A 24,664-nucleotide genomic window follows, 5' to 3' on the forward strand; every position below is an offset into this window, starting at 1 on the left:
ATTCTAACTGCTGACTCACAACTCAAATAAAGACTAAGTATTGCTCGATATAATGCCCCATTGACACCATATAACTGCAGCGTATTGAATAGCTTCTCTCTTGGCACCTTGTCATATGCCTTTACCAGATCTATAAAACTTAAATTCAGATCTTTTTTATATTCCCATGATTTCTGAACTATTTGTCGTAAAGTGAAGTTCTGATCCTGACAGCCTCTATTTGGCCTGAATCCAGCTTGTTCTTCACCAAGCTTTTCTTCCACAATTCTTCTCAACCGTTTCTCAAGTATAATTGCATATAGATCTTGCCAGGAACACTCAGTAGAGAAATACCTCTGTAATTCTCACATTCAGTTTTATTTCCCTTTTTATATATGGATATTATGAGAGCGCTTCTCCATTATCATATGGAATTTGTCCGTCTATCCAGGACTTCTGAACTATGCAGTGCAGCCACTGTACGACTTTTATACCTCCATACTTGAGCATTTCTGGTCGAATATCATCTACTCCCATTGCCTTTCCACATTTCAGGCTTTTGGTGGCTTTTTCTACTTGAAGTATGGATATGTATTCCTGATTGCATGTTTTTTTTACTACTATGTTGTCACTGATTGTTTCGATTAGGAATTTTACAAAGTAATTGTACCATCAGAATATAAAATGATGATACAAGTTGTATCATCATTTTATATTATGTTGTATCATACAACATATCTTAATCATTATATTTTCATTTTAACTGATTTTCCTGTTAGAATGAGACGAAAAAAGAACGTTAATGACTCATAATTAAAATGCAAAGCAGCCGTGTGCATAGTGATTGCTCATTTTCTACAAATCACCTACGCATAAATGGCAACGTCAGTTCTATCACCTCCTCTTTCTAATTCGTCTACGCACACCTCAGTGCCATTTGCGCGTCCAGTCGCATCCATCTGCCAGATTATCTCGTCATTAGCAAACCCATAATTCACCTTCACGCGGTCACTAACCCGCATTGTGTGTGAACATGACGACGCATGTTATCACCCTCTAAAATGAATGTATTTGCATGGCGTCGAGAATTGGCGCTCATAAACACGAGGCACGCGGTTACATTTTGCTAATGTGTTACCATTCGCTGGAAGTGACCTGAATTATTTATCGAACAAGCAGAACACTCTCGAATATATAATCACGTGAATAGGCACTCTCGATAACAACCACTGAATCAAATCACTATAAAACGTGCAAATAAAATGCAAACACAAACAATAATAACATAATTATTTATTTTTTGTTTTATAATTCGTAATTTCTTACCAGAAATTGAAATTAAAATCCATAAAAAAATGAGTATATAGATTGAGTTATAAAATTCAAAATTTTTTTTTAAAAAAAGAAAGAACAAAAATAAATAAATCGTGTAAAAAAAAAATTGTGGTAATTTCCCGACTCTAGATCGACTGATAAAAGCCCATTATATATAGATTGGATTCTTGCTTTTTTTTTTTTTTCGTCCGAAACTCTAGTTATTAACACCTAATAAAAAATCGACTAGTTGTCTATCAAATTCTCGTTTCCTTTGCACTAGAAATCATCGGTGGAAATAGACTCAACTACTACTGATGATGAAAGACGAGGAGTTTTCTTACTAAACATGTATCGCCTCCAGTTAAGGGACCGTCACTTATCGCAATTTGGAAACTTTATATTGGTTATCTGGTGGGTTCAAAGTATGAGTTTTAGCCTCTGGTTATGTACAGAGGTTTGTAGTAGAGTAGGCCGACATATGCGAGACCCTTCGACAATTCTGCAAATGTCAGAAGAAGTAGAATCTATTCCGATATTAGGGTAATCAATGCGTTTCTTGGGATGAATGTTTATTATTATACGTCAGAAAATTAGCTTTTCTGTTGTGAACATTGTAGTTCTTAAAGTGGTAACTATTTTGCTTGTACAACAGTTGGAAATTTTACGTATAAAGCACGTGATTTCGTGTGTTGATGACCAATTCGTACATCCTTTATTACTTTCCCCACTTCAGCATGAATCGACTATTCTTGGCGCATTGCCATCCCCGGTTCTATGAACTGTGGTACAGTACTGTTGTTCTCATGTAGGTTTTATTGACTTGTTAGGATTACGTGGTGCATCTCAGGTTTCTTTTAGCAAACGATGCCACATGATTATCTCAAAGCAGTTCAGATCACGACATGGAGATTTTTTTTTTCAAATTCAAATTTGATACACTACTCATCAGGAAATAAAAATGGATTCGTTTCTAAAAAAATTGTCTACGTTGTCGCTATTTGCATCGATCTACTAAAGCAAAGGTCACACTATTCTCCGTGGCTTGAATATTTTACAGGAGATACGAAAGTCTTTGTGCCAAATGTCATAAAATTATTACTGTTCGAATGTTGTTAACAGCCAGCTAATCTGCAGGAAGGAATATACGAGAAGTCAACATCCATGACGAACGCATTTATCACGTCAAAACTTTCCTCCATACATTTGAAGAAAGCTTCTCTGAGCCATCATAATCGACTCCAACATTACTATTTTCTTCTGCGATAACCCACGGACTGTTCTCATTATCGCTCCCGCTGAAGCTGGGCTGCTATCTGAATGTAGCACATTCTACCAGAAGTTGGACTGCATGCGCGCTTGCGTCAAGTCAAGTGAGTGTTATTGCAGGTAAGCATTAATGAATGAACCTGCCGACAGCTTTATTCACATATATTAGCCAGATATTTATGTTAGGAATCCAGTTTTGGAGAAAGAGTTGTTATTAATGCAGCACTATGTGTGATAGTGTGAGTAGTCGATTTTAGATTTGTGATAATTTACGTTTGCACTGTATTGCTATTTATTACCCAAATCAATCAGTTCCTTTAGATATCATTGCAATTTGAAGATGGAGGGATGGTGTGTGGATATTGTTAGTGGGCGTATTGATATATACGCCTAGTAAAAGGAATCAAAAGCAGGCTCGTCGCCAGAATAAATCGCGCCCTGAGGCAAACAATTAAACATCGCCCCTGATGGATTATAAGACAAAAATACAAGAAAATCTCCAATTGCTATTTTGTTTTTATTACAAGAGAAACATTAATCAAAACGATTACATAATAATATTAATTCAATGTTTGCTCTACAGGGATATCGCATAATAAAACTGTTTATAAGCGCTTCTAGATTTAAATTATAAGCTATGTCCGCCTCTGTCGATAAAGTTGCTAGACCAACCAATCTTTCTTGGGTCGTTGCTGTTCGCAAATAATTTTTAATCAGTTAAACTTGGAAGAACTACTTTCCGCACTTGCTACACTAACAAGAATTATAATAAATTTAGTTTAATCCTTTATCCAAGTATAAGCAAAGAAAGTTTGCTCCTGAAGTATCTTCAGGACTGAGCCAACTCCAGTGGTGTAGCTAGAGATTTTGCCGCCCCTCTCAATAGACAGCAAAAATACTACAAAAAGTCAAAACGACGTATAGAGAAATAAATTAAAACACTGTTTATTTTTGAAGTAAAACTTTAAATTCAACATTCTGAAATGTTATTTTTTTGCTTTTCTGTAGTAAAATCGTCGATGACATTGGCAAAGTCTATTTCATAGTAATATTGGTAATTCTTAATCGATTTTATTCAGAAAAACTCCTCTCACAACTAACAACAGTTACAGCATTTGTGAGGAAAATTCGCATTAGTATTGCAATATTTGGCAATGACTTCTCGAGACTGTATTTTAGAATTAGCTGCAAAAGTTCAAAAAGGTTCAAAGTGTCGCCCGGGGCGGACCACCCCTCCCCACTCCCCGGGGAAACTCTTGGTAAAGGTGGACCAAGCTCTCATCACTTCTTGTCTCAGTATCTCCCATAATACAAAACACATCTCCTTGCGGACATGTATAATGTTATGCATTAAGGGAAGGGCCACTACCCAGACCGGTTTCGACCTTTATTGAGGTTTCGTCAGTGGAAGCCAGACCCAGAAGTGATGATACTAAGGTGGAAGCAATGGAGAGGTCATATTTACCTATACAAGTTGCCAAAAGGTGTCCCACCTTATTATTAAATTACTCTGGATTTAGAGAGCTTGGTCCACCTTTTCCACGAGTTGTCTCAGTCCTGAAGATACTTCAGGCGCAAACTTTGTTTGCTTACACTTGGATAAAGGATTAAACTAAATTCATTATAGTCTAACCAAGTGGGAAAAAACTTCCAACATTTTGAAAGTTTTCGATAACTCTTGATGGATTTTACATTGTATTTATACTTCTAGCTCTGGCCTGTGTCAGTTCTGGAGGAAATTTAACATGAAATCATCCAACTGGCCAGAAAAACTCACGCAGTTAACAGACCAAATACATTGTTCGTTCATAGCTGTATTTGCTTCTGCCGTCAAACCAAATAAACCAGGTTGCTCTTTAATTTATTTACTTCATCCGTATTTAACGATAAAAGGTATCGAATGAATTGGGATGTTCGAAGTATAAAGATAAAGATTTATTTTTGTTTTATTTTTTAAATTGAGAACAATATTTAGTAAAATAAAAAGCCAAAAGCTTCACTTCGGCGATGAAAAATTATATAAATCAAGTGGATATTAAATCTAGCATTATTTCAAAGCCGAATATAGAAACTATAAAAGTTTCGTATGGAATTTGACAAGACAGCCTACTGGAATACACTCGCCGATATTTACGAGTTGTCCTAGTCGGACCTGAGAACAATATTTATTGTAGCGCTTCTTCTTTTATTTTGTTATTTTTTTTAAAGCGTTATTGCTTTTGAGAAATATTATTTTATTATTACATGTAATTTTGTTATTATTATTGTTATTATTATTATTATTATTATTATTACTATTATTATTATTATTATTATTATTTATTTTATTTTATTTTAAATTTGATTGAGAAATTGATAATGAGTTCGCAATATCGTTTTCATTTCATTTATTTATTTTTAATATAATATTTATTATATAACCTGGCAGGCAACAATGAGAGAAACAAATGCCCCCCCCCTATTAATTTCTACATTTCAATTATTTTATTGAAACCCATTTAAGTACCTCAATTCGTTCCCTGCACCTCATATTTCAGTCATCTTCCTTTCAACTGTCCACCTTCCTCCTAGGTGGCGCTACCACAAAAGCAGTTTTCTTCTGATTATCATCAAGAATCCGAGTCTCCCACTTCGGGAATAATTGATTGTCTCATACCTTATCGCTGACGCAAATCACTTCACTTACGATTCAGAGAAGGAGACAATTATATCGACACACACACACACACACACACACACACACACACATACACACACACACACACACACACACACACGGCAATCGGTTTGTGCACGTGCTACGCTGACGAATGCTAGACGATCCCAAAGGGATTTTACAGGTACTCAGGTTGTTGTGCTCATTCCGCATGTGTGTGGGCGTGTGAAATTATTTCGTGTACTGAAGTGTGTTTATGTGATGGAATCAGATTTATTTCTGACATGGCTTCAGTAAATATTGAGTAGTTTAACTTGAAAAAAAAAATGGAAAAGAAAGAAAAGTAATTAATTGCAAGTTCTAACAAACTGCATTATAATACGTTTCTGCATTGCAAGTTCTAACAAACTGCATTATAATACGTTTCTGCTTTGCTTGATTACCTGAGATTAATTAAAGGCTGTGCGTATTGATTATTTTGGAGATCATTGTTTTTATAGCAGAAAAACGAAGCACAGCGAGTAATGGCGTGACGTATATCCAGGCACTTGTAATTGGAGTGCGCGTGCTGTATTTGACAGAAAATAGAAATAGCAGACGAAACGAAATCGAAGCAGACGAACGATTGCTATCATGTTATGTTACAAGTTTCAACCTGCGCGGTTTTGTCTTTTTTGGAACATCGTTAATTTTATTTTGTCTTTCGTTAAATTGGAGTTCAAAAAGCTGTTATAAGGGTTAAAGAAATAGTTGATAAGCAGAAGGAATTATATATATATATATATATATATATATATATATAACATTTTCCTACACCTGTGTGGAAAATTCTGTCTGTTGACTTGCGTTCATGAATATCTACCAAACGATACTGAGTTTTAAAATAAATTAATTAATAAAATAAAATTTCAAAAAATAATATTGATGAAAGAGCCTTCGTAGCTCGCGAAGCCCTTTGGTCGGAAAGACCTGGGTTCGATTCCTGCTCGTGAGGAACATTTATCTGGTCTCTTTCGACGGAAGGTGAGTTAACCGGTCTCATACGGAGGTAGGTTTTTTCACTCGGAAACTCGTTTTTTTCGTCCCCCAGAACAGGCAAACCTTCCCCATGAACACACGCATCTACAGACATAGGATACACAAAGAGGCATAAGGTTAACTACCTTAATGACGGTTGCGAAGTTCAAAAATACTTGGAAGGTCGTGGGCGTTTAAGTGCCTGATAGGATAGAATATTGATGATAAGACAGTTATAAAAAATCTTAAATATCGCAATACTATTCTTGTATAATATTTGATTCGCAAATAAAAACGATCCATACCAAATTTTATTCCACTTCATCTAGCTAGAGGACATATGATTACATATAATTTCAAAACATTTTTCCTTCACAAATTGTCCATTGAGACGGCCTGGCAAATTTGTGTAAGAATTCCAAATATCAGATTTCAATATTTAAAATTTCTTTTAATTTTTTTTTCCAGGCGACAGAAACGTTCGAGTCAGTTCGGGTGTCAACTGCTACCATTTACACGCCACACGCGCACTCTCACATTTCATTACCGAATTACGAGGATTACTATTATTTGAAAAGTAAAATTTTATTTTATTTAGTTATTTATTTTATAGTATTTTATTTCATTATTAATTTGTTTATTTATTTATTTGTTTGTTTGTGTGTGTGCATTACAGACAGATAACATAAACTGCACGTTATAGGTTATCTTTGACTAGGTTGTATTTAATGACAGAGCTGAAAATAGAGACGTTCATTCCCTTTTCAGGTGAGTTGCAGAAAAGCTACTTGAACGAGAGTTCTGTAAGTGTACTCTCACATAACTGCCCAAGGCCTTCTCACAACCTTTTCTCGCTGCATTATTAGGCAGACGAATACTGCATTACAAGATTCTATTGTTGCCTGTTACCGGGAACTATTCAACGTCACACGCACGAGTCTAGCCATAGAGAACGGTTGCTAAGAGACGAGTTGAAGATGGGTTCCTGTTAGTTGCTACGAAATACCCAGAATGACTGAACATGCTAATATTATATTGAAGCCTCAGTGGAAAAATAATTTGAAAAAACGTGTGTGTTGTTGTCGTTATTTCCACATATAACTTAATTAGCTCTGAAGTTAATAGATTTGGTAGCTGCATATAGTATCGTTACCTATTTCGTAGTCAAATTCCCATTACACAGTCGACTGAAGGAAGTTGCTGTCGATAGCCACTAGATGGCAGTAAGTTGTATCCCTTGCAGTCTCACAAGAAAAAAGAAATCAGTTTAGCAAATAAATGCAGCCTCTGTTTTTACTTCTGTTGGTTTTTTCATGATGTTCCAACTGTAAACGTAAGATATTATTTATTTACAATGAAGTTGGCAGGGAAAATGATAAAAAAATGGTAATAAACTTTGGTGACTGCTATCGAAGAGAAGCTATTCCGTATTTATGACTCAGGCCATAAAAAGTTTATATGATAACAACGATGGTTATTCGCTTCTGAAAAAGACAGTCTAAAGAACACTTGATTCACAAAGGAATTAAAACAGGATATACTTTCTTCCATAGTTATTTAATTATATATTTGAGTATGCTTATACGATTGGAAATATAATCGCAATTTTGAAGCATAGTTTAATGGCACTACAACACAGGGAAACTCACGGTTTCCCCCCCCACACTACTACTTAATCCTCTAACTACATACAACTCACCGACTACTCTACTTAATTATCCAACTATGCACAACGCCATCTACCGCCCACTACCACCGACAACAATAGTATTATTTGTCTGTAAAATGCGTGTGTTCGCATGGCCGATTTGTCTGTATGCGGGATGAAAAACTTGAGTTTCCGGGAGGAAAAATCAACTAACTCAACTTCAATTGATGCATTTCTTGCAAAGCTTTAAAAAAAAGAAAAAAAGTCGTAAGATACTTTTATATCATGAACTATTCCATGAATAATTGTTTTCATAAATATTTTAATGATTCATAGCTATTTCATATGATACATTTGAAGAACCGGATAGCCTATTAACGATCTTATTAATGCACTGATCGAATTTACGAGATCTAAGGAATGAAAGACAAAGAAAACAGTAGAATAAGATCTTGCGAATAATGAAAGATTAAGAAATTCTATTAATGAAATAGGCGCATGCGCACTCTTGTGGTAATCTTTCCTTTCATAATGCTATACTGCCAGAAGCACAAAGACTGTTATAGGTTTCGACTAAACTTACTCGCTGATTTTAATCGGCTAGTATGGTCAACGAGTAAAGTGAATAAAAAAATGGACTAGAAAAATTTCTTTTAGGAACTTTGCAACTCAGACAATAATACAATAAGACAATAATACCTGTTTGGATTTACGATCGTACCCTGCAACCTTCAAAATCGTCGGTAATCATGAACTCAACTATCAGTGACGACTAAGACTGGATTCTGCTTCCTACCATTAGGGTTTTACAGAGTTCGCACTGAGTTTGGAGCTCTGTAACTGTATGCATCTGCGTCACTCAGTGATAAGAGGAATTGTTTGTAGCCCATTCATCATGGATTAATCGCTCCGTTCATCTGGAATTATGTTGAAATTTGGAGAAGAGGAAAGACAAAGGCGTCTTTTTTGTTTGTTTTTCATTAGGATATAAGATATAAAAATGTAATACTCGAAAATCGTTGTTTTTTATGGGAAGAACTGATGAAAGGTGTGTTTTTTCGTTATCAATTAATGTATAATTTTACCTGATACTGAAATTTACTTATCTTCATCATATTTACCTTGTGGAGCATACAAAATTACAAACTTTTTTTGAAGTTTTGGCAAGACCAAAACTACAAAAAAAAAAAAAAAAAAAAAAAAACTTCGGATTATCTTTTCTTCCATTTCAGAGTTTTTTTTTTTTTTTTTTTTTTTTTTTTTTTTTATCAGCCGAAGAACTCAACTTATTTCCGTCACTAACAAACGCAATGAAAAGTAATAATTAAATGCCAAACTTTAAAGACCTCGTCCGAAATAACATTTCTCTTCTCAAAGAGATAATATTTAATGCTGTTTTGTTTTTCTCTCCTGTAGAGTGCTTCAGATAAGTACGCGTCAAAAAGCAGACTTTCTTTTTACTTCATCAAAGGATATTTCTCCCCCCCCCGCTTCTTCAAAAAATCTTCAAAAGAAAATTAATGAAAAAGTGTTTCTGTTCGTCCTCATCCTCCTTCCCCTTTCACGATTTCATAGAAGATTAAACCCGCCCGTTTCAATTCTGTGACGGGCTTCTTTGAGTGTCAATAATTTTCTTTATTCAATTTATAAAGAGCGCTTTGATAATATCGCTTCATTAAAGGGATTATTAAAATGCATTCTCTTTGTTCTTGAATCATTTGACTGCATTTTAGGAGTTCGTATCCAGGCAAGCTTGGTAAATAACAAATTGCTTGATGACGTAATGAAGCGAGTCTCAGAACACGAAGTAATACGAGGGTGGTCTGAAAGGTTCTCGGCCTCGATCATAGATGGCAGCACTATCGGCAAGAGTTTTTTTTGTCAAATTTCTTTGTAAAAGAAGGTTTAACGCCAAAAGAAATTCATTCGAAGTTCATAAAAGTTTATGAGCACTCTTCTCCTTCGTTATCGACAATTAAGAAAGGGTTGCCGAGTTTAAACGCGACCGTACAAGCCTTGAAGATGATCGACGTGAAGGACGTCCAAAAAGTTTAGCAACCCCAGAAATCATTGATTAGTGCACGATATGATATTGGATGATCGGCGAGTCAAAAGTGCGTGAAATTGCTGAGACTATAGGCATTTCAAACGAACGTGTCTTACATATATTTTGCATGAAGAATCGCAAATGAAAAAGCTTTTCGCAAGATGGGTGACGCGCTTGCTCACAGCAGATCAAAAACGAACTCGCAAGAAAATCTCTGAACAGTGCTTGGAGCGTTTTAAGAAGATTAAAACGGATTTTGTGCATCGATTTATTACCATGGATGAGACTTGGATTCACCATTACACACCCGAATCCAAACAGCAGTAAAAACAATCAAAACAGAAGCCGGTTGTTCAGCACCAAAGAAGACAAATTCGGCTCCATCAGCAGGAAAGGTCATGGAATTTGTGTTTCGGGATGCTAAAAGCATTTTTTATTGAAAAGGGTAAAACAATAAACAGGGAATATTATTCCGATATTTTAACCAGACTAGACAAAAAAAATCGTGAGAAAAGACCCGGTTTGCAGAAGAAAAAAAATCATCTTTCATCAGAACAATGCACCTGCCCACAAAGGTGTTTTGGCAATGGGAAAATTAAGGGATCTGCACTATGAATTGTTGAAACATCCACCCTATTCCCCAGATTTGGCGTCCTCTGACTTCTATCTCTTCGCAAAACTAAACCTCTTCCTCCACTGGTAAGCGTTTTTCTTCAAATCAAGAGGTGATTGCAGTGAAGAGGGGTATTTTGCAGATCTTACTGAGAACCACTACAGGGACGGGATAAACGTATTAGTCTTAAGGGAGATTATGTTTTTTTCTTAAAGTTGCAATAAGTAATTTATTTTCCGTCTCTAAAGCACTTGCATAGTAGGACAGTGGCACTCGCAAAATGAATACTTCCATTCCGGTTAGAAAGACCTAATTCTGAATGTCATCTAGAACACGCGAGTCATTTATAACTGCTTTTCAACTAAATAATTCGCTCTAATATGGAGATGGTGGAGTTTCTCCCTCTTTTTTTGTAAATCTATTTTTTGTTTCGACATAAAAAAGCGTTAACAGGCATTTGTATTGCTGCATATCTTCTTAATTGCTTCGACTGTCATTGCCAACGAACTGGCCAATTTTTTTTTAAATCATTTTTTTTAGAATACTTAAATATTTCAGAATACACTGTGGTAACGCGCTTCAGACTGCTTAGATCCAGAAACTTGAAAAAAAAAAAACACCAAAAAGCGTAATGTGTGCCCTAAAATTGTAATTAAGTTATGCAAATAGTGCACAATCTGATTCGACGTGAACTAATTCTGATACGTCTTTGAACAGAAATTTAATTAACCACCCATACATATCTTAGTACTTAAGTCTCATTAACTTAAAAGGGATCGGGGCATCTTTTTTGGACACAAAATGTTGATAATTTGTCAATAGAGTCGTTAGTTTAATTAGCAGGGGATGATGTAATCAACTATCTTAAAGCAAGTCGCAATTTGTGAAAAGCGCGACTTGCTTTTAGGAGAAATATAAGATTAAAAAAAAAATAAACTTAGAAATACTTTGTAAAATAACACTTTTCGATTACACGTTTCTACAACAATGAATAATTTATTTTAATTTATTAGTTATTCATTATTATTTTTTGAGATTTCATCTACGAAGATAGATGATTAAAAGTGGTGTATGATATAAAAATTTACTAGGCAAACCAATATACAAATAAACAAAAAAGAACTGATATTTTAAGTAATATTTTTCCTATTTCAAGGTTATTTTTAAAAAGAGCTCATGAAAAAATGGGTCTCATACCTCCTATTAAAGTAACTAAAATGAACATGGCATTCCGTAGGTTTTCTTAGGTAGGTGGACCTAATAAATCTTGTGTACTGCTATAACCTTTGATATGGCACAGTATGACCTTTGCTGTCCTTGTGTCATTAAAACTATAAGTCTTCATCATCACCTAATAAATTTATTAGGCGATGTTTGATCTTACACTTCCTGATACAAAATGCCAAAACATATAACATTATTCTTTTTATAGTCTTGATAGAGAGAATGTTGCATGTTTGAGTCCGTAATCGATATATACGAAAAAATATACGAAGTCTTAAATTAAAAAAAAAAAATCAAGATGACTTTACTTTCGTAGTAAGTCATACTATCCATTGCTTTGGTTCATATAGTAACAAGTCTAGACAAGTTACTACTCGTCTAGATACTGTATAGTAGTATTCTTTGAGCGTTAGTTTATTAAATATCGCTGTTTTTAACAGGTGTCAATTTGTGATATCGGAAAATCGGAATATAACATTACGTTTTCTGTCATTTAAAAAAATTATATTTTTTGAAAGGCTTCTCAAGAGGTTTCGAGAAGTTGTCCTGTTGTGAAGAAGGCCCATCTATTGGAATTGAAATGAAAAATAAAGAAAGTGACATCAGTCAGCATTTTTTTTTTCTTATTTTGACAATTATTTACAGAAATTTCACATAAAAATCTGTATTTATATGTTTCAAATATATAATAATAAAATAATAATGAATTTTAATTTTAATGATATTATTATTATTATGAGAAAGAATGAAAACACTCGAGTTTGTATAGTTACAAGTGAACCCGAACTTACACAGCCTACCAATATAATACACTAACTCTTCACATCCTTAAGAACAAGATTAGAAATCATTTAAAAATTATATAATGGAGATCTCAAACAGAGGCGAACATATCCAGTCGGACAATATAAACTTCTTTGAATCTTTGAAGAAATGGTCAGACAACATTTCCACCAATACCGACTTCATTATCGTACACACAAACATAAGAAGTATAAAAAAAATACTGGCTTACATTGATAACACTGTTCAACTACATCATGATAAACATAGATGCGCTAATAAGGACCGAAGTTGCAATAAACGACACAGAAATTTACGCATACAAGATAAATAATTATCAAACCTACAACTTATGTAGACCAAACAAAAGAGGAGGTGGCATCGTGGCATTTATCAAAGAAAAATACAATGTGACTGAAAAACAAACTCACTTCGAACATGCGCAAACAAACACCAATTTTGGAAATCACAAATAGCCACAATAGTATCAAATACACAATAAACGCAATATACAGACCCCCAGATAATTATCTACTCAGCTTTCTTCATGAGTTAGAAGCATAGCTAAGTGGCATCGAACCCCGTACAACAAACAGGCTCATCCTAATAGGAGACATTAACATAAATACTCTTGACCGAGCTTCTTCAACCACTAACACAAACCTTGACATACTAAGTCAGTACAACATAAACCCTACCATTAACTCCCCAACAAGAGAAGAAATACTCAATAACTCACTAATACAATCATGCATTGATCATATCAACATACGGACTCCCATCCATCCATATACATAGTCAAGAGAAAAATACAGGAATGGATTGATGAAAATAAGATACTGTATGGGGCACAGCATGGTTTTGTGAAGGAAAGATCATGCCTCAGTAACTTGCTCAAGTTTTATAACACAGTGACGGCTGAACTGGATAAGGGTAATGGGTTTACAGTGATACTGCCGGAACAGGCTAAGGCCTTTGACAGGATACCACATGGAATTCTAATCCGAAACTGCAACATATGGGGATGTATATAGGGTTGATGAGATGGATAGGTGGGTGGTTGATGGAGAGATATCAGAGAATAGTTTATTCGGGAGTAGAGTCCAAAAGACGGCCTGTGACTAGTGGTGTGTGCCGCAAGGTTCTGTTCTTGGACCACTACTGTTCAATTTGTTCATTACTGATATAGGAAAGGATCTGAGAAGAATGGTTCATTTGTTCTCTGATGATGAAAAGTTGGGTAGGGCAATAGTGAATGCAGAAGATGTCAACATTTTGCAGGATGATTTGGATAGATTGAAGGACTGGGCTAAGGAGAATGGATGTCAATTTAATGTGGCAAAATGTAAGGTTATGCATTTTGGAGTGAAAAGATTAACAGCAGTATACCACATTGGTGGAACTGTACTCCAGGAGATTGATGAGGTCAGGGATTTGAGAGTGTTGGTGGATTAGGGAGTTGAAGTTTAGGGGACACATTGCAAAGTGGCTAAATCAGCTCATCAAATCTGATTTGATGCTGATTTGATGAGCTGATTTAGACAGAGACAAGCAAGTTATTGTTCCTCTGTATCGAGTTAATAAGACCCCATCTCGACTACTGTGCCCAGATTTGGTCACCTAGGTTTCTTCTAGATGGGGAGGAGGTGGAGAGGATCCAGAGGCGAGTGACAAAGATGATAACAGGTCTATGGAATGAACCTTATGAGAACAGATTGAAGATTTGTGGGTTGCAAAAATTGGTTGATAGGCGGAAAAGGGGTGATATGATTGAGACATTCAAATTACTGAAGGGTTTCTATAAGATTAATTCAGAGGATATTTTTGAGAACAGGACTGGGGTGAGAGGACTAGGGGCCATCCATGGAAGCTGGGCAAGAGTGTGGTTAGTAAGGGTGTTAGAGCTAGGTTTTTTACTTTTAGAGTGGTAAATGAGTGGAATAAGCTGCCAGAGTCTGTTGTGGGTGCTATGACAGTGAGTGAGTGCAAAATATGATAGATACTGTGAGAATGTCGACTAGTTCTGATGGACATGATGTTCAGGACCTCCTTCGATGTGTCTAAGGACTCTTTGGAGTTGCCCGTAATAATAATAATAATAATAATAATAATAATAATAATAATAATAATAATAATAATAATAATAATATACATCATCAGTAATTAATGTCAAAATTGCAGATCACTACTTTGTTTCAACTTCGTTTTATTACGTTTCCTCCCCCCCTCCCCCCCACAACCACAAAAGTCGACAAAACTCGATCATACTAAAGAGCATTGTCGATAACCAAGTAGAAAATACAGACTGGAATTCCCTACTTAAAATAAACGATCCTGTAACATTATACGAGAATTTTTAACTAAAGTTCACAGAAATATACAAAAAAGCAACAAAGCCTACACAAATGAGGCGACAAACAGACAATAATCCATGGATAAATGACGACATACTAAATACTATTACTTTAAAGGAAAATCTAAGGAAAAGACTAAAAAAGTCACCCAGTAACACACATTTACAAACCTTATACAAAAACACAAGAAATAAACTAACAACAAAAATTCGTAGTGCAAAAAAAGACGCTACTACTTCCAAATATTCATGGAATATAATGACAACATGAAGCAAAGATGGGCTACACTCAACGAATTAGTAACTCGAAAAAAGAAAACTTCAGCACAAACTTTTATTGCAAAAAGCTTCGGTCAGGACACAAACCAAGAGGAACTATCAAACTCATTCAACCATGCCTTCACAAACAATATCACACAACTCAAAAAAGACAAACTACCAACGATCAACAAAAAGTACCGATCAACGATTATTATAAAATAATAATGAATTTTAATTTAAATGATATTAAAGATATTATCTTTTAATTATTATTATTATTATTACTATTATTATTATTATTATTATTATTATTATTATTATTATTATGTTAAATTTTTATTATTAAATATATTAGTTTTAAATTATATTATTTTATTAATTAAATAATAAATAATTTTATGTAGTTGATTAAATAAACACTAAAACATTAAAGAATAAATTGAAGAATAAATGAAATACACTATGTTTATTTCATTAGTCGATGAAAATTTTCAATAATAAACATAAATACTATTTATTAATTTATTAAATATAATAATGATAAAGAATAAATTTTAATTCTCTCAAATGTTTTAAATAAATTAAAGTACTGCAATAGTTAACTTAGACACCACTTATAAAATATAAATTCTAATTATAAACTGACTTGCTACTTATTACGTTAAATGGGAGAGGAGATTGATTCATTCAATCCAAAATACCCTTGGAGGGTAATGGATAGCAATGCTGTAGCTAATGAAGTTCTAACTGAGGCTCGGCTATTGCTGTTACCCTCCTGCCATGATCAGAGCTTTAATAGCTCAATAACACCTTATCCCTACACTGTCCTTTACAGATAACGGGGAAGATGAAAAGCATTCTTGCTTCGCCCCTTTAAGCCAGTCCTTATAAGGACGTTAAATGGGAGAGCGAATTGGGATCAATTGACCGTGATTAATTGATGCGGTGATTGATTCATTCAATCCAATACCCTTGGAGGGTAATGGATGGCAATGCTGTAGCCAATGAAGTTCTAACTGAGGCTCGGACATTGCTGTTACCCTTCTGCAATGATCAGAGCTTTAAATAGCTCAATAACACCTTATTCCTACACTGTCCTCTATAGATAACGGGGAGGATGAAAATCATTCTTGCTTCGCCCCTTTAAGCCAGTCCTTATAAGGACTATGACGTTATTGGGGGGAGAGAATCGACCGTGAGATGCGGTAATTAATACCCTTGGCGGGTAATGGATGGCAATGCTGTAGCCAATGAAGTCCTAACTGAGGCTGGGCTATTGCTGTTACCCTCCTGCCATGATTAGAGCTTTAATAGCTCAATAACACCTTATCCCTACTCTGTTACCCTCCTGCCATGATCAGAGCATTAATTGCACTATAACACCCTATCCCTACACTGTCCTCTACTGATAACGGGGAAGGTGAAAAGCATTCTTGCTTCGCCCCTTTAAGCCAGTCCTTATAAGGACTATGACGTTATTGGATAAGTTATATTAAATTTCCAATTGTTTTTGGGACTATCGTTTTATTTTGCTTTTTTCCGCTTAATCACGTGACATGGAAGCGATATGGCAGAGCTTTTATAGCTTTCACATTAGTAAATATGCAACAGTTTATTGACAACAACGATAAATTTAAGTGCATTCTTTAGATCCATTTACGGACTATTCAAAACATCGCATAGAGCCTCTCATTATTTGCTTAAAAAGAATAAACTAGTTCTGATTTTTTTTTTCCGCATCGAAATGTAATTCACCAACAGAATTCTGTCGAAGCACATATTTGACAAGTAACAAAAAACACATTTGCTTTCTGAACCCATAATTAAAAATGAAAGACGCAAAAAATGACTTTTTTTTATATCCAACATGCAATCTGAGGAAATATCTTTAATTAGTTTGTTTAAGAAGGGAAATATATAAAAAAAAGAAAACTTACCAAATAGTTTTGGAATTTCCTCGATATAAAAACATTTTCATGTATTAACACAATTTTTTGCTTTTAATTTAAGAAAATTATATTGCTCACTTGCTTTATGAAATGAAGGCAACGTGTTGACGTCATTTCGAAGAGACATCTGGTGACGAAAAAAAAGTTATTTTTTAAAAAGATAGAAATTGAACACTAATATTGATATAAATAAAAAAAAACATATTTCACACAAAATTTTAATTAGGGGTTAATGCCAGCTGTGATTTTTTTTCCAATCGTGACGCATTATTTATTATAATTTGCTTAGATATCGCAGATATATTTCCATTGCATTTTTTAAAGTATCAAGGCCCTGTTGCGATTATGTAACTTGGCTTCTTTAAAAACTCTTTCGTTATAAACATAAAATGTAAGAGCTAAATGCTAAAAAAACAACTTTAATGAGGCTTTTTGGGTGGATTAAGGGCTGTTTTTCTATTTTATTAATATTATATACTTTTTATATTTTATTTTTTTTTTCTTTGTCTTGTTTGAAGTTAGAATAATCTAAATTTTGGACAGAAAAAAAATACCCTTAACTTAACTTTCTGTTTGAAACCGTATTCAACTCACATGCTGTTTTAAAATCCTTAGAAATGTTTCTGTCCTAGACGGGACTTGAACCGAAATTTTTCCTTCCAAATGACACCATGGTTTTGAATTGCATTGGGGCCTTGGCATGTAATTTATTTATAAGAATAAGAAAAGGATGGGGTTTTCGTAAATTATCAAACCAGCAATTTCATGTGGTTGATGAATTTTAAGAAAAGCAACAATAAGAGTTTGTTTCTTCGAAAAGATTGTACTGAGGCTTAATGCAAAAAAGCTATTGAAGCATATAATACAGTTCACAACCGTACTCATGCGAGATTGTTAATTCTAAGCTACTTTAAAAAGCCTCATTATTATGATTTTATTAATTACAATAGGCAATTTAAATAGTCCTGGATATAGTGCGCTAATTAACAGCAGAATCTTCGATAATAAAGTTACCAACTAAACTCTACAGATATTTCCAATTTGCAGGCAGTTTCCATAATACATTTATGAAAGTTTTCTTGTTATTCTCTTGAGATGCAAGTACAATAAAGGAAGAAGAAATTCATGAGTCTAACAAATATTTGATTAAGGATTATTTCGATAGTTACTTAGGTTGGAAAGAATTTATATAAGGCTGTAAACTTAGACATGGGAAGGAAGGAGAAATAATTAAGACAGCGTGTTCTTTCTCCACACCATAATCACCACAATTAGAAGTTTCCAAATTCTAATCTCTTATCTTGGTTCGTGTTTGAAGCACGAAGGATGACGTGAGGTAGTCTGAAGATTATCAAGGGAAGAAATAGAGAGAGAGAGAGAGAGAGAGAGAGAGAGAGAGAGAGAGAGAGAGAGAGAGAATGAAGATGTCTGTCAGTGGAAAGCAGCTTTACACAGATTAAGACACAGACGACCTTTTGTCCTTCGCGTTTTTCGCTAGTTTACAGTTGAACACATCCATTGAGACGAAGGCGCTTATCTGCTTGCTAATGAGAGTATACCGTTCTTTACATTTACTTCCCCACATTTATTTTATATTCAGTATTATATTAGGATCAAAGATGCTTATTAAGCCCGATAAATATTCCTTTAACCAACCAGTTAGTAAAAGCATCGTGTTGCAGTTTCAGTCAAAGAGAAAACTGTTTCGTTTGAATTGGAGCTCATCAGAAAGCGATTGACAACACACACACCTGGCTCTTTTGTTCTTGTTCATAAGGTGAAAATGTGTGTTGTTACCTTGAAAGGATCGTTTCGGTTACATTGAACAATTATCATTATCTTTCGAGGATTCACGTGCACATAGAGTGCCCCCCAAGAACAACAAACAACTCCTTGCCACATTATCTATACTGTTTGATACGAGAGCTACATTTATTGTTTGAAAGTGTTAACGCGATGATGGATATTTTTACTCTACAACTAATAACCCCCATACCTCTTTTCCTCCCATGCTACTGACGCATTCTGAAAAATCTCATTTAGCAGATATCACCGAAATATCTTTAAACTGTGTAAATGCAAACTAAAAGAACAATGAACTCAAAAATTGAACAATTGCCGATGTTATTTTAAAGTTTGTGTTGTCATGCCAACCATAGCGCTAGTTGGTAGAAAAAGTGACCAAATAAATTACCCTTAAAATTATAAATTCGCTAACGCTTTAGCCCTAATTTTTGAAGACTAAGAGAGAAAGCCAATCTCCTCCTTTAGACAATTATTAACAGAGCTGGTCCGAAGCTATCAACGATATTAATAGGCATTGAGAGAGAGAGAGAGAGAGAGAGAGAGAGAATGATCTCATCTTGCAGTTCCAAATACTATATTATTGTCTAAAATAGTGTGGGTTCCCTAGTTAGATTTTCTTGATATGCGAGAATTAAAACCATTTTTTTTTTTTTAAAACCTACTTGCCCATACCAGAGATCCTTTAACTCGGGAACCAGTAAAAGAAAGGCTTTAGAAAAACTTCCTCTACTCGGTGACAAGAATTGAACTTATGGTCTTTCTTCAAGCGGCCTAGCACTATGGAGGCGAACGCCATTTTTAGGTCATCCATGAGTGTTTTAATAATACAATTTTAATACTAGTTTCAGGAATTCGTTATCTATTTCATAATAAGATGGGATTCTAAATAGTAATTTGGATCCCTGAATAGTAGTATTGAAGGCTTAGATAGTTTAAGTAGCCCAAGTACTTCAAGTTTAAGTCTGTCAATTATAATATGTTCGTAGACTATTTTTTAAAAATTCGCCTTATTTACGTTTTAGAGTCATTTAGGCTAAATAAACAAATAAAAATGACCCAGTAAAACTAAATATTTTTAGGTCAAGTAAATTTGGCTTTCATTAACTGAATTGTTGCTAGACAAGACCGTTAATCCTCCCTAATCTGCGATGTCACTCTAAATGCGTTTTCTAGTGGGTTTGTATGCTTTATAGGAAGAATAACTGGAATTTTTAGATAGGGAGAAATGGATATGGTTTCGAATCGGGATTCGAAAATTAGGATTCGAATCCGGGTCTTTCAACAAAGGGCATCGTTTCTTCAGAATGTACTAGGAACTACTAAGAATTTCAGTCATTTTAGTATATTTTTAAATGTGAATTCCACCTATAAAAGGTTATAAACCTATTGTATATTTTAATAGCCTCCGTAGCTTAGTTGCAAAGACCTGGGTTCGATTCCCGTCAGTGGCGTGAGGAACTTTATCTGGTCTCTTTCGATGAAAGGTGAGTTAACCGGTCTCATACGGAGGTATCAGACTGGCTTTTTCAAAATCCCCAAATACAGGGTTTTGAATAATAAATCTATTTGAAACGTTTTTTTTTTTTCCACCCGGAAACTCGGGTTTTTCGTTTTCCAGAACAGACAAACCGGTCCTATGAACACACGGATTACTGTCATGAATCTGCTTCATCCCTTGGGGATGCAGACAGCACGACTTGGCTGAAATGTTGAACGGACTTGAAGGAACGCAAGAAACTTATATTTCAGGTTTGGCCGAAATAGGATGAATGAAGTTTAATGCTAAATATAATAGAAATTCCAGCCAGGTTTTCAACTATAAAACACAACTTTCCCCACCGCATGTCTTTGAAATGCTATATAATTTATCAGTTTAATTCTATCAAGTCCAAAAAAGAAAGAATATTTTCCAAAGTCCAAATGTAGTTACTCTGTTGTATTAAGGAAAAAGGCATGCGATAGTGGTGCCATCTCTCGCAATATTCTGTCACTATAGTTGACTAGCCTACAAAATAAAGAAGAAAAGGTTTGGTCGTTTGGTCCCCCCCCCCCCCCCCAAACCCAAACTCCCCGCAGGAATTGTTCTTAAATTTCTAGCGCCCTTATAAAGTTCTTTAATAAACAAATTATTAGAATTAAATATAATCTGTTGTACCCAAGCAAAAACAGAAAAAAACTACCCATTTTTGTGGATCAGAGATGCCAAGATATTCTTGAGGAAGTCATAAACTTCAAAACCGATACAAATTAAAAGCTCAGAAGACATAGAAAGGCTGCCACAGTGGGAAAAAAAAGCCTCCTAATTATTCATAAAGAACACCATAATAAAAATGAATGTGAACCACTTGACCTGCCAGACATCAGTCTAATCCAACACAGCAATCAAATCAAATAAATAAATAAATAAATAAATAAAAACATATATCTAACCGGTGTCATCCTCAGATAAGTTCATTAAAAAGAACTTCGAGGATGCAAGCAAAGATATTACATCTCAACAGAGATCAACAAAAAGAAAAAAAAGAATTATTTATTAAACTATAAATTACCATCCATAGTAACTATTACTAATGCATTTCAGAATACAAACACGGAAAATCTGTATGAAATTCACTGTAAAAAAAAAAAAAAAACAATATATATAATGTGTAAATATGTGGATATATGTAAATACTCAGTAAGATAATGATAAAATAAATTATTTTACTTCTTTAAAAAAAAATAAATAAATAAAATATAAAATAAAAAGAATATATATATATATATATATATATTTAAAAATATTATTAACTTGCAACTATCTGTTATTCACAACTGTAATGTATTATAAATATTATATATATATATATATATATATATATATATATATATATATATATATATATATATATATATATATATATATATATATATATATATATATATATATATATATATATATATATTTATATATATAAATATATATATATATAAAATATTTATATATATAAAATATATATATATATATATATATATATTTTAAAAGATAGCAAAAAATCTGTTATCATCATCATTATTGAAATTTTATTATATGTAGCACTTAGTGCCTTGTAAAATAATATACCGAATATTACTCAAGATGGTAATTGTGCATATGTAAATATTTGAGAGATCAATAAAAAAAATAATAAATTTAGTAATATATAATACTAATTGAAAAATAATTTCAGAGAAAAACCCTGCTACCCCCGCCTGAGACATTCCAACTCACCTTTCGATAAATGTTCTTTGCCGTCTACATGAAATTCGAACCCACACCTTTCCAACGAAAGGCTGTAGTTAAAACCAATCGAGCTATGGAGGCTCTAACGTAAAAAGAGTTTGCCAAGCACCCTCGTTAATCTAATTATTAATCAAAAACACTTTTTAGACGACTCACTGAAGCCTGGAAGCAGCCCCAGATCTTACAAAACTATTTTAATTGCAACAGAAAAAATGTTTTCATTTTAAATAAATATGAGCTGGCTGCCTTAAATTCTTTTTAGCCCGAATTGCCACGAGGAATCCAATGCACACTTCTACATGAAGCACTCGACATTCTCCCTTTCTCTATCTCAGGCTATTTCTTTTATGCCTATTCTTTGAGCTCGTCTTTTTAAATAGAATAAAGGTCGGAATACATCCGACCTTCATTCTCTTTAATTTTGCTTCTTTCATTTTTGAAAGGATAACAAGATGTTGCTGCTTGGAACAAAAGAGCGTGCAGTTTTAAAAGGAACTTGAAGGTTTATATACAATGTGTTGATATCTTGGATGAAAATATTGAGAGGATGGGCAACCACCGTACTTTAATTGAAATAACGTAACATTAAAGGAAACTAAATAAAAATAAGTGATTTAAAATAAAATTAACATAGTCTAAAATTGGGTATGCTAATGCGTAAATCAGAGTAGGAAAGTTGACTCACAGGAGAGCATAATGATGTCAAGAATTTAAAGAGGGTATGATTGTTGGTACTACTTGAGCATTGGTACATCATTGAGGATACGGTATACTTTAGTTTCTGACAGCAACGGTTGTTAAGGTGTACTCAGAATGACGCCAAATAGACAAAATAGACACGGCAGATGGATGTTCCAGGTGAGCGATAGTAGCAACTCATAAGAGCTAATTAACAACAATATCCAAAATGGTGATGCGTAACACCCGCATGTTTGCAGTTTCAGAACCGTAGTCCCACAAGACGTCTCTCTTCAACGAAGGCCATTGTCGACAGCTATGTCAGCAGTGCGCTGATTGGCCGCTAGAGGAGTAACCCAAAAAAAAAACGTTGTGCTGATGCAACGAATCGCGAGTCCACCTGTGTCATGAAGATGGATGGCTATGCGTTTCGCAGAAACAACGAGTCCATGGACCCTTTGTGAATGGTTGCGATCACCCAGGCCAGTGAACAGAATTCCCCACAACTTGTAGGAAACTAGGAAGAGATTCAGCATCCTTCTCATATTTTTCAGGTTACCAACGACACATATTTTGTCTTTTTTATGTGAATTCCACCAATGAACACTACAGAAAACGAGTATACATTGCTAGTATTGTGGGATGGGCAGGAGTTAGATATCCTGGAAATCCCGTTCTCAGGACAATAGGGAAGAAATCATCAAGGCACCTCAAGTTCCAAGTAAGTAAGATGGTGATGTCATAATAAGTAGTAGAATTCATCTTCCACCCAATGCTGTTCTTGTTGTTGTCGAGTCCGGTGAAGCGCTTCTAGATATGACCGTGGGCCTGTGGAACTGCTATAGCAATCTGTTGAACTTTAACAAAGAAGAGGTTTTCTCAGTGGCATGTTAACAAACTTGAGCACCCTGAGCTAAAAAAATGGTGCCTTAATCATATTGGATTGAGCAATAATTAAATAATACATATAATTGATTATATGTATTATTTAATACATATATGGATCAATGGAACCCCTGGGCTAGAGCCCATTTAGACCAATGGATAAGGATAGGGTTATTGTCAAGTTTTTGTAGAGCAGCGGCAATTGCTGGACAAGAATAGATATGGGCAGGTGTTAATTCGACTCCTGGACAGTTCTTGCATATTTAATAGCTTCTAGTATCGTCCGGATGAATTTTCTTACCATTAAAATGTTCCGTCCTTCGTCTGGTGATGATTGTGGTTATTTATCTATTTTCATTAATTTCTCTGATTCCATTCTTCTTCTTGGTAGTTTGTTTTACCAATCTTATTTTCGCGACAGAGTTAGCATCAGTTAGTGGTAGTGAGTACAATTCTTGAGGGTGAGCTTCTTGCTTCTTTGGCTAGTCTGTGTGCTCTTTCATTGCCTTCAATATTTACACGGACTGGTATCCATTGCAGTGTACACTTCTTATCTTTCAAATTTAAAGTTATTAATAGTTCATGAATTTCCTGTGTAAGTTTTATTTTTTTCACTTTTACTGCCTGAAGTGCAGATTTTGAGTCGCTGTAGATGGTTATTCCTTCTGTGATGTTTATTACTGGATTTGAGAGATAGAACTTGAGAGCTGTTTATATGGCTGTTAATTCACAAGTTCAGTTTGAAGCTATTTTGCCAGCTGTGGTTTTGATTTGCGTTTCCTTGCCGCCAGGTAGAGGTAGAGAAACCCCTGATCTTCTCTGGTTCAGATGAACCATCAGTGTAGGCAATGACATGGTTTGGATTATTTAAGTGATGTATAGTGTTAAGTCCTTTTTTTTATTTTCTTGCTGTGAATCCT

At 34.4% G+C, this 24,664-nt stretch overlaps 1 protein-coding gene across 1 annotated transcript in view; it reads left to right on the forward strand.

Moving 5' to 3' along the window:
- LOC150105172 (GTP-binding protein Di-Ras2-like) overlaps positions 1-24,664 on the forward strand; it is a 68,512-nt gene that overhangs the window by 39,543 nt on the left and 4,305 nt on the right. Inside the window, exon 2 of the mRNA XM_090396187.1 lies at positions 6,704-6,812. The gene's annotated coding sequence lies outside the window, so the exon portion shown is untranslated. The remainder of the gene's footprint in view (positions 1-6,703; positions 6,813-24,664) is intronic.

This window comes from Typopeltis vanoorti, chromosome 7 (assembly GCF_054136105.1).
Source record: "Typopeltis vanoorti isolate ZY-2024b chromosome 7, IOZ_Tvanoo_1.0, whole genome shotgun sequence".
NCBI classification, from domain to species: domain Eukaryota; kingdom Metazoa; phylum Arthropoda; class Arachnida; order Uropygi; family Thelyphonidae; genus Typopeltis; species Typopeltis vanoorti.